Source organism: Meles meles, chromosome 13 (assembly GCF_922984935.1).
Source record: "Meles meles chromosome 13, mMelMel3.1 paternal haplotype, whole genome shotgun sequence".
In the NCBI taxonomy this organism is placed as follows: domain Eukaryota; kingdom Metazoa; phylum Chordata; class Mammalia; order Carnivora; family Mustelidae; genus Meles; species Meles meles.
Genome location: NC_060078.1, coordinates 38,030,103 through 38,048,144, shown reverse-complemented (window position 1 = coordinate 38,048,144; position 18,042 = coordinate 38,030,103). Strand labels below are relative to the sequence as shown.

The window sequence follows — 18,042 nt, the reverse complement described above, 5'->3', positions numbered from 1 at the left end:
CCCACAGCCCCCTTCTCTCTCATCTCCAGTTTTCCTCTGAGGGAATAGACTCAAGGACCACTTGGGCCCCTGGAATCCCCATGGCAAGGCATACCTCCCTCAGTACCATGAATTGTCTGCCCAGGAAGATAGTGAGACACCTGGGGGCAAGTGTGTTGGTTGAGATCCAGACTCTCCAATCTGAAGGTCCTTTCTCCTGGCCTAAGATTGGAAAGCAGATTGGGGAATCTTCCAGCACATGCAGCCTCACTGGGAGTGGTCAAGAGTGGAGGCTACCTTCACTAGACATCTGAGTATGGCTTCTTCAATTTGACCAGGCCAAAATGGGACCTTCTCCTGTCACCCAGACAGGACAAATTCTCAGTCACAGATCATTAAATCTGAACGCCAGATGAACAAACCCCACAGCCAATGCATTCATCCACAGTGGTAGCCTTCCCTCTGTAGACCTGGAAATGCCCATGCCGATATGCAGGATCCCTCCAGGTATCTCAGTCCCTGAAATGGCCTAATAAGCATGATATTGGGGCCAATGAGGACTCAGATCCTCCGCCAGGCATGGGTGTGCCTGGTGATCTGAGCTGCCCCGGCTCACTGCCTGTCCCTTCTCTTCCAGGCCCCTGAACTCGGCCTCAAAATGTATTTTGCCAAATTTGATTCTAGAAATCCTGTTTTTCTAAGACAACTCTTTTTCATAATCACTTTCATCTATTTTTTAATTATTTCCTTTCCTAGTTGTTATTTTTATATTTTAACTATATTTTGAGCATATTTGATAGAGAATAGAAAGGATAAATGCAATAAATTTAAGTTAAAATATATATTAAAATGACCACCCCTCAACTCACCATTCAACTAAGAGCTAGAACCTCACCAATAACTTGTATCCACCTCTCCCATCCACATCCTTCCCCTGCAAAATAGCCACATCTTGAGTTTTTGTGTTTTTCATTCCTTTATGGTTCTTTGCACTGTTTGCACATATGAATGAATTATACAATTGGAGTTATACTCTGCATAGTCTTCTACAGACTGGCATGTTTCACTTAATATTATGTTTCTAAGACATATTCATGTTGTTCCAAATTGCTGAGGTTTGTCCATTTTAATTGCTGCATGTTATTCCTCTGTATAAAAGTGTATCCTGCTGTCTATGTCCCTCCGCCTGTCTACAGACACTGATGTTGTCAGAGATCTTGAGGGCTTTGTGCTGTACTAAACGTGCTTCTATAAACTTTTCTGCACACTTCTCCATACATATAATGCCTATACGCAAGAAGCTCTCTGGGGTCTATACCTGGGAAGGGCATGGCTGGGTCAATGGATAGTCAAATGTTCAATTTCACAAGAAAATGTCTAGCTGTGTTCCCACAGTCTCTCTTTATGTGGTTGCCAATATTACTGTACCCCATTATTCACTCCCCAACCTTTAAGGGGATTGATAATAAACCTCTACTCCTGCCTGTAGCATGCAGTGTCTTGCTGCGGATGTGGATGGAGCATACCTTCCTGCCATGTGACTTGCACATATCAACAGAATATGACAAGTGACAAGTACCTTGTCTAAGCAGGAGCTTGAAGAGCCACCACAAGGATCTGCCTTTGTTCTTTTTCCCCTCTGCTGTGAAATTATCATGCCCTAGATGGAAGCTCTTCCCCTACTCTGGATCCTTGGATGAAGATACATGGAGCAGAGCTATAACCATCCTGAGTGACAAAAATTATGAGAGAGAAATAAACCATTGTTATAAACCACTGAGTGCAGGGGCTGTTTGTTACTGCATCATAATACAGCAAATCCTGCCTGATACAAGATACTCAACGAATATTTACCAAGCATCTCCCACATGCCGGGCATGGTGCTGGGTTCTGTGAAAGCAATGATGGCCAAGATAAACAAGGTCATGGCTTCCTGAGGTTCACACTCTATACAAGCAGCAGGTCCCAAAGGCCCTTAAGGTTTTCACATATAACTCCCAGGAACAAACTCATCAGTTAAGACTCCTTCTGTCAGAAGTGATGCACTTGATACAGAAACATGGAAATTTATAGATTCTTATAAACAGAAAGTCCAGGCATTAAGCTTGAAGTAGGGATGGATCCAGGAGCATGCTTGCATTCTCTTTCTCTCTCCTTTCTTTTTCTGCTGTTTTCCTATGTGTTTGTCCCCATACCCAGACCCAAGTCGATCCAGGCTACACTTCCCTAGCTCTAAGACCACCAATTCAAACAAAGTCCTGGGCCTGACTCCCATAGCCAGATCGGCCCACAAGCCCATCCCTGAACCAATCAATGTCCAGGGAGATGGGATACACTGATTGGTCCAGACCTGAGTCACATGCCACCCCTGGAGCTTGTGAGGAGGTCACCCTACCCAAACCCCATGGGCCAAGAAGAGAGTAGGTGGTAGATACCTTCAGGAAAAATCATGGCACTCTTACCAGAAGGGAAAACAGATTCTAGACAGGCAAACCATCAATTGCCCCTACCAATGATACACTGAAGCTGGCTCCAACCAGCTCATTTAAAGACAATATTACACATCCCTTCCAAACTCTGCATTCAGTGACATCACATTGGTGGTATGAAATCAGTCACTGTGGGGGTGTTTACACCAAAGGAATAGGCAGGCACTGTACATCAGAGCTGTAATTTCCCTAGAGAGTCAGTTGTTCTGCATTTACTAGCAGACCACTGGCCCTAATTCTGTTGCAACCTGAAAGGGGTGTGTGGATGTATGTGCAAGCGTGTACACACGCGCATGCTTGCAAGTTTAAATTTGCTTTCTCTGCATCAGAAATCACAAAAGCAGGCATTGGCTATAAACTCCAATATAATTTGGTGAGCTGTACCTCTTCACTTGGGCTATTAAATCATTTCCCCTCCAAAGGTACACATGTTGCGGCATAAGGAGCAAACTGTTGACAGATGGTGGAGAAACTTCACAGGCCCATAATTGAGACTTATTTTCATACATTTGTGCCAGTTTGAAATCTAATTGCCAATAAAACAATACTGTGATACTGCCACATCTAATACCTCTGCCACTCTCCAAAGTTACACTTGAATCCACTAGTAAATTCTAATCTCCCAGAGAAAAATATTTCCCCCTCTCCATCGGAAAAGCAGAGCTATAAATCCACGTACAGTGGTTCATTTTCAAATGCGAACCTCCTTTCCCCGATCCCCAAAGAGCCCTCACTCGGCTAATGTTAGTGCCTGCCTGAGAGCAGTAGATATTCTTTGTTTACTTGACAGAAGCACAGATGTGGCTTAGTGAGTCTGGGATGAGGTCTTTTCGCAGAGAAATGTTTGAATGGGCTAAGTTACCCTCCTTCTTTGGAGTGACCCAGTGCCATGTCTGGAGATATTTTGCCTTGATTATAAAAAAGTGGCCAGAGGCCCATCACTTTTCACTGAGCAAGGGAAGGTGGAGGAACCCAGAACCGCCCCCCCTACCCTTGCTTTTCTGTTTTCACTCTCCTGATGAAAAGGTTTGACAATAGATCGATCCAGATCAATTGAGACTGTAAATAAAAAACGGGCTTTCAGTGAGATGAAGGAGAGCAGGGGCTGGGTTCATTTGTGTCTACTGAAAAACGCAACCTGTCACCTGAAACCACAAGCCTGCTACTAGTAGTCACGGCCATCGTTCACAAGTCAGAGCTCAGCCCAGTTCACAAAGAAATCATTATTGCGGGCTGAGCCTGTACCAGGTCTGTGCCAAGCCCAGAGATGGTGCAGTGAATATAGCAAATATGGCCCTTGCCTCCATGGTCTTCACATGAGCCCTGGAGGGGGGCGGGTATTATTTTCCCTATCACACAGACAGTAACCCGAGGCTCAGAGTGGTCAAATAATTCTTCCTCCAGGATGCGCAGTGAGTGCGTTGGTGGTATAGTGGTGAGCATAGCTGCCTTCCAGGATGCGCAGTGAGTTGGAGAGGAGAGACTTGGCAGATGCAGATCATCTGATTTACCTCCCGGTCCAGCTGTGTTGATACAGGGATTCAGTGAGGGGGCACCTGGGTGGCTCCATTGGTTAAGTATCCAACTCTTGCTTTCAGCTCAGGTCATGATCTCAGGGTCATGAGATCAAGCCCTGCATGGGTTCTGTGCTGAGTGCAGAGTCCACTTGAGATTCTCTCCCTCTGCCCCTCTAAGCCCTGCTTTCTCTCTCTCTCTCTCTCAAATAAATTAATAAATAAAATATTTTTTAAAAGGATTCAGGGAAATAGTTAACTATGGAACATTTAAAGAGTTGGGTTTCCTTTCTCCCACCCCAGCCCCCCCTCCAACTGTGGTCCTCACTCTTCCATCTGGGACTGCATCTCCCTCACCAGCCACACACAGGCCTTTAAACAAGAGAAGGTCGTTATACAGCTTCCTGGAGCCTTCCCTTTTCCATGCAAAATAATCCTCAGTTGCTTCAGACATTCCCCAAACCATAGCCCAACATCTAACCACTGCTTTTCAAACTGTAGTGAGCGCAGAAATCATCCAGAGAATTTGAAATGCAAACTTCAGCTCAGGAGGTCTGGTTGGGCCCCCCTCCAGACTTGCATCTCTAACCAGCTCCCCTGGGGAGTATGGATGCTGCTGGTACACAGACGACACTTGGAGGAGTAACCTCAGGGCACAGACCTGCTCTGTCCGATATTGGTAGCGACTGGCCACATGTGGCTATGGAGCATTTGAGGGGTTGCCAGTGCAAGTGAGGAGCTCAGTATTTATTCACTTAATTGTAATTATTTAAAATTAATTTTAAAGAACTAAATTTAAAACATTTTTTAAAACTAAAATGTTATAATTAAATTTAATTAAAATTAAAGTATTAAATATTTTCCCATTAAACACAATTTACTGTTTTGGTAGGACTCTATTTTAGTCTAACCACTGAAATTTAGCATGTGAATTGAGATGGGCTGGAAGTGTGAAATACATACTGGATTTCAAAGACTCGGCACTTACGGGGGAAAGTTTCCACTATGTCACTGATAATTTATTTACATACGGGGAAAGTTTCCACTATGTCACTGATAATTTATTTACATGGGTTAATACTGAAATGAACATGTTTTTAATATATTGGGTTACCTAAAATCTATTATTAGCTACTAGAAATGTTTTAATTTTTGGTAAATGATAGATAGGTAGATAGAGTGAGCTCACATTTCTATTTCTATTGAACTGCCGTGGTCTAGATAATTCATCAGCCTGAACACCTTCTGTTTGTCTGAGCTCCAGCTTATCTACAACCTACTGATCCATGGTCTGGACGCTGTACTCAAACCGATGCATCCTGAAGTTATTGGGTTGTTTTGCATGAGTTTGAGGGGCAAACACATCACATCAACCCCACTGTCTTTTTGTCCCCTGATATACATCAGCTCTCCCCTAATGTCCACATGTGTGGTCTAGCTTTGTGAGCTGTTGCCATTATTCAGACAGTAGAGTTTGCCCTAGTCAGTTTCTCATGCTTGTTTCAGCTCATTCTTCCTGCCAGTCGGGGTCTCCCCTGCATCTCAACTCCATCATTCAACATCTCTCTCTCAACTTCACAGCTTCCTCCTGTTTGATAAGTTTGCCCTCGTGTCTTCAATGGGACCAGCAATTACATTGCTGAAGAGTACAGGCCACATTTAGAATAGAAAATAGTAAGGAACAACTAACACACTGTCTACACTCAGGAACTGTTTAAAACAGAAAGTCTGGTAAGTCCTTCCACTGGAATGACCTACAGACATTTTTTTTTCAAATGGTGCTACAGAAAAACATTTAATGATGCAAAACATTGTCCTTAATGTATTTAAGTGCTAAATGCATGTAACATAACAGTATATATAGAATACTGTTTTGAAGTACTTATTTACATAAGTGGAAAAAAGACTGGTATACAAATATATCAAAATGGTAAACACAGTTCTCTCTAGATGATGGAACTGAAATCACTTTCATTTTCCTTGCAGAATGTTCTGCTTGCATTGTCTTGTTTAATACATACTTGTTTAATATTTGGAGTCACTGGCATTTTATTTTATTTTTTAATATGGAATGCTTCACAAATTTGCATGTCATTCCTGTGCAGGGGCCATGTTAATCTCTGTATCGTTCCAATTTGAGTAAATGTGCTGCCAAAGAGAACATGGGATCACTGGCAGTTTACAAGAGATGGAAACTGAGTCTCAGAGAGGTTACTCCGTCTGTCGCTGGCCCCAATGCTGAAGCACAGAACCATGGGGGGCTCTAGTCTCCCACGGGCAATGACTCAGGCTCTTCCCCCAGACCCGCTGCTACCCCCTTAGGGTCCTATAAGTACAGAATATCCGGACTTCAGCAAAACCTCTAATTACAGCCTATCTTCCCAGTTGTGCTTTAACTCCACTCCCTGGCCTAGTGGAGGACATGGCTTCAGCTCTCCTTCTTCTCTCTCCCACCGAATCATGTTCCTCCTCTCTACAGAATCACCCCTGTCAGCATACAAACAGACTCTTTAAAGAAAAAATCATAGCCTTTTCTAAACCTATTTTTCCCTCCAGAGACCATCCCACTTCTCTCCTTCCTTTTACAACAAAAATCCCTGAGAAAGGAATATACGGCGGTATTCAACAAATGGTAGCAATCATTAGGTGCCCCATCATGGCAATGATGTGATGGAGTGGTCAGCATTGCTCAGAGCCCATGTATCAATGCACAGAGCATTCTGCCATTTTACATCTCACCCCTATGGCAAGTAAGAGCTAGAGTGGCAGGAGCAGCTTCAAGCCCATGGCTCCTTGTTCCCAGAGGAAATCTACATAACAAATACAATGAGACCCTCAGGAACCAAGCCCCAGCACATATCCCATCTCTTTAAGAACAACAGCAGCAAAACTAGTCAGAAAACAAAATCAAAGATACAAGAGAAGACAATCTTCTAAAATAAAGACCCGAAATTGCAGATCAAAGGGAAATTTGTCCTCTCAGATTAATTCAATAAGAAGTCAATATTCCAATGGACAGAGAAATAGAGTCGGTTACATGGGGACACAATCAGGCTGTCTCCATGGTCTTCTTTGCAACAATCAATGGCAAGAGATCGAAAAACAACCCTTACAGAAATCAAGTGGTGGGGGCATTCACATTCACACAGAATGTGAATCAAAATTTTTTATTAACCCAGCAGAGGTGTCATTGTGTACAAAGACAACAGAGCAGTTCTCAGAAAGGTAGTACCCATCAAACCCTTCCTAGTGAAAAAATCTAGCCAACCCATAAATGAATCCAAAAGAGGTTAAAAAGAAGACCTTGTGGGTATAAGGCCTGTGCTGTACAAGACTTGGCAGGAAAAAAAACAGATTGCAGTTAACTACAGAACAAAATCTAGGAAATGTGACAAACTGAGATTACAAGAGAACTCAATCTAGTACAGGCCATGCCAACGAACAAACATAACATAACATAACATAACGAACAAAAATCAGAAAGCACAGGGAAAGGAGGGAAAGATGGAGGAATTCTGTGTATCCAGTATCCCTGCTGGGGGCTGGGAGGAGTCAGTCCTTTCTACTGTGGCTGAGTTCTGTTGGTAGTTTCCCAAACATTGTGCCATCAATTCCTCAGGCTCTCCTGGCCCCAGAGTCCTCCAGATTCAGCTTTACCCACAGGCGGTTAAATGACTTACCTACACTTCTCTTGAGAAGCCAATTTCCCCAAATCCAGCTCAGTGACTACATTCTGATTAAAACACTAGACCTAAACAGGCTGGATAAAAGAGCTTCAAGCATCCTAAGACAAGGGGGCAGGGGGTGTCTCCCCCAGTGGTAGTCTTGTCCCACCTGAGATCTTGTCCTCCCCCCAACTCTGGGCACCCTGCCCATACAAGCCCTGCCATTCTGCTCAAGAGACTGCTTTGCCAGTTCTGCACTCCACAACAGCCCCCTCTCCCTACCTTCCCTTATGCCTCTGACTTCAGGTTGAGGAGAAGGGGTCCATTCCTCAATGCCTGCAGCCATCTGGAGACCACTGTCCCCTGCAAACATTCCAGAAAGTCTCTTCTATCACCATGCTCTTCTACCATGTTTCCCAAAACGTGGTCTACAGATATTAATCCCACAAAATGCTCCATTGAATAAGGGCACCATAGTCCCATATATTTGGGAATCATAGATCCTATACCTCTTTCCTGAGAAATACTAGGTACAAAAGTGTGTTAAAAGTGAGAAAAATCTCATAGTATAGATAACTGGCATTTCCCAGACTTCCTCCTCCACAGAACTCTTGTCACAAAACATTTGCTTGAATTGGCAATCAGTGGGACACACTTTGGGAAACTGTTTTACCACCCTCCATGACACTCTCACTCACCTAGTAGCCTCACCACCTGACACAGGTTCTCTTCCTGCTTGCCTGCCTTCTCCATAGTCCTTCTCGACTTTGTCCATTCCGCTGGTATAGTGGAAATTTCTTCTTGCCCAGTATCCTTTATCCTTTCTCTAGTAAAAATGCCTCACTTTTTTTTGATACCATCCTACCCTCAGACCATGTGATTCAGCTCTAAAGGTTAAGTGAGACTCAGGCCTGGCCAACGACTGCACTGAATTCCCCTGGCCACAGTAGTCAGGTCACTGATGGGCTGGGAACAGCAGTGGGGCCAGTAAGAACCAGCTCCAAAGCCCTTAGCTGGAGCTTTCAGGGAAAAGGTGCTCTATCTTCTGCTGGCATCGCCCAGCTAATAGGATGTAAGCACAGAGAAGCTGGTGGTCATCTTCCAGACAGCCTGCCTGAGAAGTAAACCAACACAGAAGAAAGTGAAGTCTAAAGATATTCCAGACAATAAAATGGATCCACCAATACCTGGTTTCTTATACTTTTCACTTATAGGAGTCAATAAATCCTTCCTTTATCCTAATCTAGTTATATTGAGTTTCTGTTCACCACAACAAACTCAATCATAATAACACCTGATATTTATCTAATATTTATTATGTTCCAGGCACTGTTGTAAATGCTTGACACAGATTTTCTCATTTAATCCTAACAAATATTGAGAAATAGGCATTGGTATCACTGTGTTTCCTACAGGCGAAGAAATCAAGACACAAAGAAGTTGAGTAATTTGCCAAAGTCCACACAACCAGTAAATGGCAGACCCAGGACCCAGATCCACGCAGCTGCCCCTGAGCCCACCTTCTCAACCACAAAGTCATCCATTTCCATCATTAAGGATTCCAATCAGTGAGGCGTACTCAGCCCAAACACCACACCCAATCCTTTACTTAATCAGGAGGGAGTTCAGTGGCTGATTAATTCAGGAGAAGTTGGCCTCAAGTAATCCCAGGCTCAGCTGAATTCCCTCACTGCTCCTCCAAAAACCCTTTCAACCCACTTCTTGTCAATTCCCAACCAAATTCCCCGCCTCAGCTGTTCTAAATTTTCTCTCTTACTTTACAGAGGCCCTCTGACATGATTTTCTTCAACAGCAACCTTCTCAAACTCAAAATTTTTCTTCAATTATCCTTCACTGTCCTCCAACACAACTCCCCAAATGAGGCCTGGCACTAACCTGGATGGGGGTCCTTATCCTTCTACTGTCCCCTTCCCTGGGATCTCACTCCCTCAGTTTAATTATTCCAAATGGAAAAATGACTTACTACACAGTGAGATACAATGAGATAGATACAATGAGACATTCTAATTATATGATTCTATCATTATTATATGATGCTATCAGCATTAGGAAATAATATGCAGTGTAAAAAGCAGACAACAAAGTTGTGCATGAAGTAGACTTTAATATGTAGAGATAAACAGGTAAAGAATAAAGACTGAAGAAAACCCACAAAAACACTAATAATGCTGTCCATTCTCAGCAGAACAATGGGTGATTTTTTTTCTTTCTGCACTTCTTTATTTTTCCAATTTTCAACTTGTATTACTTTTAAGTGAAAAAATATTTCAAATATATAGAGAGACTATAAACAATTTATTTAATCAAAACTCCTTTTGATTACTATTCTTTATTTCCTAAGCCCCCAAATTTTTCAAGAAAAGACACCTGTACTGATGCCTCCACCTTCCTCACTCCTAACACTCCCTCACTTCTCCCCCTTTGTTTTCTGGCTTTTCTCCACAACAGTCTCTGAAGAAACCCCCTCTCCCCTGGGACTTTGCCAGGTTAACTGGCACATTTCTGAACCTCTGCATCAGATAATACTGCTAATCACCATTCACTGTGTCAAGGGGATTTTTTCTTTTTTTTTTTAGTAGTGACACTAGTATAAAGAAGTCCCTGAACTCAGCCCCCAGTGTTCACCATTACCGACTTATACAAACCCAGCTCAAATCATCTTAACTGGTTCATGGGATGAGGAAATACAGAGTGCCATAGCTTCAGAGACATGACTGTTTCTAGGAATTCAAACAATGTCACCTGGACCACAAAGTGGGTGAGCGGGGAGAGATGAGAACTCTAGCTGCTCCATCCACTACAAATAGCCAGAAGCAAGATGATGGCCCACATTCCCCTTACTCAAAATAATCACACTGGATGTTTTGGTGTATTTGTTTCATCTCTTTCCCTTATGCACATTTTAGCCTGCTCACATGCAGATGTTCAACAAAGCCAAGTACTGCATCCTGTAAGGTGGCAATACAGACACAGATTTTCATCAGCTTCATCCCAAGAAGTGACCAGTGCACTGACACATCACCTACAGTCCTCGCAGGAAGATGTCTAGGAGGGTGTGCAGTGCCTGACCCAGCTCTCTGCAGCTGCCATTCTGCAACTACAGGGCTGTCCAGTCCAGCAGAACTTTTCTGCGATAACTCACGCTGTACAATATGGTAGCCATAAGCCACATATGGCTATGAGCCCTTACAATGTGGTTCGTGTGACTGAGTAACCACACTGTTAATTTTATTTAGTTTTAAGTAATTTGAAATGTCTAAAAGCTTTATTGACCTACTATAACATTTAATTTTTTAAAGTATAAAATCAGTGGGTTTTAGTATATTCACATAGTTCTATAATTATCACCGCTATCCAATTATATTTTTAATGTAATCTTTTTTTTTTTTAAGTAAGCTCTATACCCAACGTGGGGCTTGAACTCATGACCCTAAGATGAAGAGTCACATGCTATACTAATTCAGCCAGCCAGCTGCCCCACCACTATCTAATTTTAAAACATTTTCATCACTGCCCCAAAAGAAACCCTTTACCTATTATCAGTCATTCCCCTTTCTCCCCTCCACCTAGCCCTTGATAACCACCATCTACTTTCTGTCTCTATAGATTTGTCTATCTGGACATTTAATATCAATGACATCATACAATTTGTGACCTTAAGTAACGGACTGCTTCCATTTAGCATAATGTTTTCAAGATTCATCCATGTGGTAGCATATATCCACTCTTCATTCCTTTTAACTGCCGAATAACATGCCATTTTATGGATATACCACTTTTGTTCAATGATGGACATTTCAGATGCTTCCATCTTTTGGCTATTATGAATAATTCTGCCACTATGAACTTTCAAGAGGATGTACTCTTGGATACATGCCTAAGAGTAGAATTTCTTGATCTTATGGTAATTCCATGTGTAATATTTTTGAGCAAGTGTACAACTGTGTTTTCCAAAGCAGCTGTGCCATTTTATAATCCCACCAAAATGTAAGATTCCAATTTCTCCAGATCCTTGCAGACACTCGTTATTGTCTGTCTTCTTTATTACAATCATTCTAGTGGGTGTGAAATGGTGTCTCATGATTTTAATCTGCTTTTCCTTAAGAATGAATGAGTTGAGCATCTTTTTATGTGCTTACTGGACATTTGTATATCTTCTTTGGATAAGTGTCTTTATATCTTTTGCCCATTTTTAAACTCAGTTATTTATCTTTTTATTACTGAGTTATAATAGTTCTTTCTCTATCCTGGACACAAATCCTTTATCAGATCTATGATTTGTAAATATTAACTCCCATTCTATGGGTTCCTTTCATTTACTTATTGATGCCCTTGGAAGCAAAAAGCTCTTTTATTTTTTATTATGGCCAATGTATCTGTTGCTTGTGTTTTAGCATCCTACCCAAGTAACTATTGCCTAACCTAATATCACAAATATTTAATTCTGTTTTATTCTAAGAGTTATATAGTTTTAACTCAACTTTTGTAAATGTTATCAGGTAGGGGGTCTAACCACTCTTCTGCATGTGGATATTCCATTTCCCAGAACCATTTGTTGAGAAGAGTATTCTTTCCCCAATTGAATTATTTTGGCACCTTTGTCAAAAATCAATTGACCATAAATGTGAAGGTTTATTTCTGGACTCTCAATTCTATTCCATTGATCTATATGTCTACGCTAGCACCACACATTCTTGATTACTGTAAGTCTGTAGTACATTTTAAAACCAGGAATTGTGAGTCCTCTAGCTTTGTCCTTCTTTTTCAAGATCTCTTTTGTCTATGCTAGGTTCCTGGCATTTGCACATGAATTTTAAAATCAATTTGTCAATTGGTGGTAAGGGGAAGCCAGCCGGGATTTTGACGGGGATTGTGTGGAAGTTATGGGTCAGTTTGGGACGTACTGTCATTTTAACAATTCTAACAACCTTGAACATGGGACGTCAGTCCATTTATTTAGGTCTTATTTCATTTCTTCCTATAACATCTTGAAGTTTTAGTTGTACAAGCATTACATTTCTTTGGTTAAATTTATTCCTAAATATTTTGTTCATTTTTACTCTATTATAAATGGAATTGCTTTCTCAATTTTACTTTCAGATTGTCCACAGCTAGTGTATAGAAATTCAACTGATTTTTGTGTTTTGATCTTATAGCTTGCATTCTTGCTAAAAGCAAGAGATCTTTTCTTGCCTCTTCCCACTTTCGATGACCACAGGCACTCTGTGGCTTATGGTTGCACCACTCCAATTTCTGCCTCCATCTTCACATGGCCTTCTTCCCTGTGTCTCTCTGTCTTCTATCTCTTAGCAGGACATTGGATTTGGGGTCCACTTGAATAATACAGGATGATCTCATCTCTAGATCCTTAATTAGATCTGCAAAAGAACTTTTTCCATATAAAGTAACATTCACAAGTTCTAGAATATGGACATATTGGGGAGGGCGATCTTCAACTCTCTACATCTTTTTTTTTTTCTTTTTTAAAGATTTACTTATTTATTTATTTATCTGGAAGAGAGGGAGAGGGATGGAGTGCACAAGTGGGAGGGGCAGAGGGACAGGAAGAGAGAATCCCAAGAAGACTCCATGCCCAGCACAGAACCCAATGCAGGGCTTAATCCCAGAATCCCAACACCAGGAACTGAGCCAAAACCAAGAGTGAGACACCCAACCAACTGCACCACGCAAGAGCACCTTGACCCTCTACATCTTCTATTCCTAGTTTGTTGAGTGATTTTCATTTATAAAAGCATGTTGGATTTTGTCAAGTGCTTTTTCTGTGTCTACTGAGCTGATCATGTGGTTTTCGTCTTTTCATTCTATTGATAAAATACACTGGTTGATTTTTCAGATATTTAACCAACCTTGCATTCCTGGGATAAATCCCACTCGATCATTTATATGATCCTTTGTATGTGTAGCTGGACTTAATTTACTAGAATAGTGTTTAAGATTTTTGCATCTGTATTTATAAGGGATACTGGTATGTTGTTTTATTTTGATGTGATATATTTGCCTGGCTTTTATATCCACATATTATGATATCTGGCTTTATAAAATATGCCAGGAGTGTTCCCTCCTCTCTTGCTATTTGAAAGAGATTGTGATATAGGTATTAATTTTTCTTCAAATATTTGGTAGAATTCACTAGTAATGCTACCTGGGACTATTATTTTCTCTGTGGAAAGTTTAATTACTAATTCAATCTTTTTACTTGTTATAGATCTGTTCAGATTTTCTATTTCTCTTGAGTCAGTATTGGTAGTTTCTGTGTTTCTAGGAATTTGTCCATTTCATCTAGATCATCAAATTCGTTGATGTACAGCTGTTCATAATGTAGTTATAATCTGGTTTCTGAAAAATCCATCATGATCTTATTCTCCTATAATCTACTTATTTCTGTAAGATCACTGGCGACATTACTTTTTCATTTTTCACTATAGGCACTTGATTCTTTCCCTTTTTACTCAGTCCTAGCTAAAATTTTGTCAATTTTGTTGGTCTTTTCAAAGAACCGACTTTTTGTTTCATTGACATTCTCTATTTTCTATTTTTTCTATTAAGCTTACTGAGATTTGTTTCATGGTCTAGCAAATATTCTAAACTGGAGAATGTTTCATATGCACTTGAGAAGAACCTGTATTTTGTTTTTGTTGGATGGAGTGTTCTGTAGATAGTTCCTTATTGATTTCTGCCTCATTCTATCTGTTATTGAAAGTGGGGTATCGGAGTTTCCAACTGTTACTTTTGAATTGTCTATTTCTCCCATCACTTCAGTCACCTTTTTGTATTTGAGGTTCTATTATTAGGGGAATATATTTTTGTAATTGTTATACCTTCCTATCCTTCTATCATTATTAAATGTCCTTCTTTGTTCCCTGTAATTTCCATCTTAAGGTCTCTTTTGTATGATAATACTACCAATAACCCAGCTGTCTTTTGGTTACTGTTTGCATAGTCTATCTTTTTCCATCTTTTACGTTCAACCTATGTGGTTATCTTTCAATCTAAAGTGTGTCTCCTTTAAGATAGCCCACCAGTTTGTTTTATTTTTTTTAAGATTTTATTTATTTATTTGACAGAAATCACAAGTAGGCAGAGAGGCAGGCAGAGAGAGAGAGGGGGAAGTAGGCTCCCTGCTGAGCAGAGAGCCCAATGTGAGGCTCGATCCCAGGACTGGGATCATGACCTGAGCTGAACGCAGAGGCTATAACCCACTGAGCCACCCAGGCACCCTACCAGTTTGTTTTAAAGCAAATACCAAACATGAGATCATTTCACAATACCATTACCATACCTAAAAACATTCATGAAGCCTCTTAATACCACCAAATTCCCAATCAGCATTCAGCATTTATTTTTAATTTCTACCTCATGGGCTCCTAGACATGGTATCCTCCTGGTCTTCTGCTATATCTCAAAGCACTCTCCTTTCTCAGGTGCTACTCTAGCCTAAACCTCCCAAATCTGTCTCTTTTCCCCAGAGACACTATTTTCAGCTCTCTGATCTGTCCTCACATTCCCTCAGGCATCTCATCCTGTCCTAGGCTCCCTAAGCTCAACACAGGAGACAGACCAGATTTGCTTGGAGCCAGAGGTTTCACACTTCTAACTGACTGATGGAACATCTGTATGGGAGCCTCCACCCTCCAAACTTCACATTTTCCCAATTTTAATCCTTCATCTGGCCCCCAACTTTGCTCCCCTCACAACTACTCCATCCTCATCATTCATATCATCCTCCCAAAAAGCTACACTCAAAACTCTTGTCACATTGGTCACTCACCTTCTACCTCCACATGTGACAATCCTGCCAATTCCACCACTACCTGCAACTGCCAAAGTCTCTCTGGTAGGTCCTTGGGGTTTCAGGTCTCGTGATCCATCCAACCTGCAAGAAATTCCTATCATCAGACTAATGCTTGGCTTGCCTCATCAGCAATGTCCTCAATGAAAACTTACTTTCACCGGGCCTTAGGTTTGTGCAGGGTTTGGCATATCCTATTTGAGTCACAAAATGCACAAAAGGAAGTGATGGCCCAGAGAAGTTAATTTAGTTACCCAAGGACACATAGCCATCAACTGGGGGAGTTGAAACCTCAACCAGGTCTACCCATCTACAGGTTGTTCCATCTAGCTTAGCAATGTAAAAAAACTTCACCAGGCTTCTGGAGAGAACGAAGACAGCTAAGCCATGGTCCCTGCTTTCCAGGGATTTATGAGTCCGATGGGAACCAAGACACAAACAGGAGAAAAGTATATATTTTGTTAAAAGTATTAAAGCTCAGCAAGACAGCAACAAAACAGGCAAAGAAGGTTTCCTCAGGTGCCTGAGGGTGCCATTCGCTATAACATAATTATCAATGATGGGCCTGGGGGCTATGTCCAAGAACTGTTCCAATCAGCCATGGAGAAGCAGGACCAGGAAACCAGCCTATAAGGATATGGCTTGGATAGGGCAAGAGGGGAAGGAGTCTGAGGCAACAGTAAGAAAGGTTAGGGGAGTGTGGTAGATTCACACTGGAGAGGCTTGTGCTGCCAGGATAAACCTTTTGTATTTAATTTAGCAATGGTTGTGTTTCCATTTGTTTAGAAACTTCACATAGTAGAAGTTCATAAAAAAGGAGTGGTGCAGGGGCTCTAGGGTGGCTCAGTCAGTTAAGCATCTGCCTTTAGCTCAGGCCATGAGCCCAGGGTCCTGGGATGGAGTACCCCATCGGGATCCCTGCTCAGCGGGGAGCCTGCTTCTCCCTCTCCCTCTGTCTGTTGCTCCCCCTGCTTGTGCTCTCTCTCTCTCTGTCTCTGTCAAATAAATAAAAAATTTTTTAAAATCATTTTTAAAAAGAAGGGCTGGAAGATAAAGTCAGGGAAATTCTCCATATGGTAAACCAAAGAATAGGTACAAAAATAGTTGAATAAGAAATACAGTGATTAATCTATGGGCCCCAACATTTGAATAACAGGAGTTCAAAAAAGAGAAAAGAGAAGGGAGGGAATCCTCCACAGAGATGTCGTCTGGTAAGGAAGGACTGGCATTCCAGGCAGAGGAAACAGCATGTATCTGCCTAAGAGAGCATGAGCTATTTAGGGAACCACAAGCAGTTCTGTGTGACAGAAGGACAGGATTCCTGAGAGGAAGGGCAGGGAGATGAGATTCAGAGGTACTCCCAGAAGACTTGTATATCACACAAAGGTGTTTGATCTTTAACCAACAGGCTTTTGAGGAACTTTTAAGCAAAAAGGTAAGATGATCAGGTTTGCAGTAAGAAAAGTTTGGTCTATAGTCCAAAATATGGGAAATACTCTGTTCTGGTCAATTGACATGTAACAAATCACCCTAACTTAGTAGCTTAAAACAACAATGGGCTTCTTTTTGCTCATGAATCTACCATTTAGAAAGGTTAGAGTGGGGACAGCTGTCTCTGCTCCACGTAGCACCAGCTGGGGAGGCTCAAACTCTGGGACTGACTCAATGGCTTGCAGGATGGAATCACAAAATGGCTGCCGCAGCTCCTACCTCACACCCCTTTGGGAAAAGATACAGAATGGCCTTCCCTTGGTTCCCATCAAATGTCTCATTGAGTCTCGGGGTATCTGATTTATCTGATTGGGTCACAGAGGTACATCCATGAGCCAATCACTGTGGCCCAGGCAATGCAGTTCACTGATTGGCCCAGCTTTGGTCACATGATCTCCCAACCAACTTGAGCTAGGGAGGAGCCCCGCCCTAGCATAGACTGAAAGTGGCGAAGGGGAACCTCTCCAAATGATAAGCTGCGGAGAAAGAGGGATGGAGCTGGAATGGCAAACATCAGGTAGAAGAGGGATGGAAGCTGGAAAGGCAAACATCAGGTATGCACGCTTTTCCTGCTCCTTGTTCCGCCCCTCCCCCTCTGCCTGTTCTTCCACGGAAAGAAGCTCACTGTTCCCATGTCTTGCTGGGTGGAAGGAATGCTAATTCCCCTAACTGGAGAGCTCTGTACTCAGAAGGGCCATTTACACTCTGCTCAATACGACTGATGAAGCATAAACTAATTAATTCTTAGAGTGAGAGCATCCCTATCAGGTTTTTCCCAAATAGTAATGAATCATTATCAGCCAAAACCTTAACATCTGCTTACTCAATCAACCTACTGCTAGTCACATGCTATTAATGTCGTTTGCCATGTTCTGCATCCCAGCCCCCAGAGTCTCATTAGGCTGTGTAGCCAAAGGAACTTAGGCCGGCAAGGGGGTGAGGATTTTACTCTGGGCACTGGGGTACAGCTTGCTGGGGGGATGGCTGAGGATCCAGTAAAAGAATGACCAATTCCCAACTCTTAGAAAATCTCAGAACCAAAGGGATCTTTGAGCCAAATGATCCTTCAGTCT

At 41.9% G+C, this 18,042-nt stretch overlaps 1 non-coding gene and 1 pseudogene across 1 annotated transcript; one reads left to right on the top strand and one right to left on the bottom strand.

The window, feature by feature from the left end:
* LOC123955038 overlaps positions 1-18,042 on the top strand; it is an 86,453-nt pseudogene that overhangs the window by 56,266 nt on the left and 12,145 nt on the right.
* On the bottom strand, positions 6,043-6,144 carry LOC123955858. The gene has a single exon (XR_006821402.1). It is a non-coding gene; the product is annotated as a U6 spliceosomal RNA (small nuclear RNA).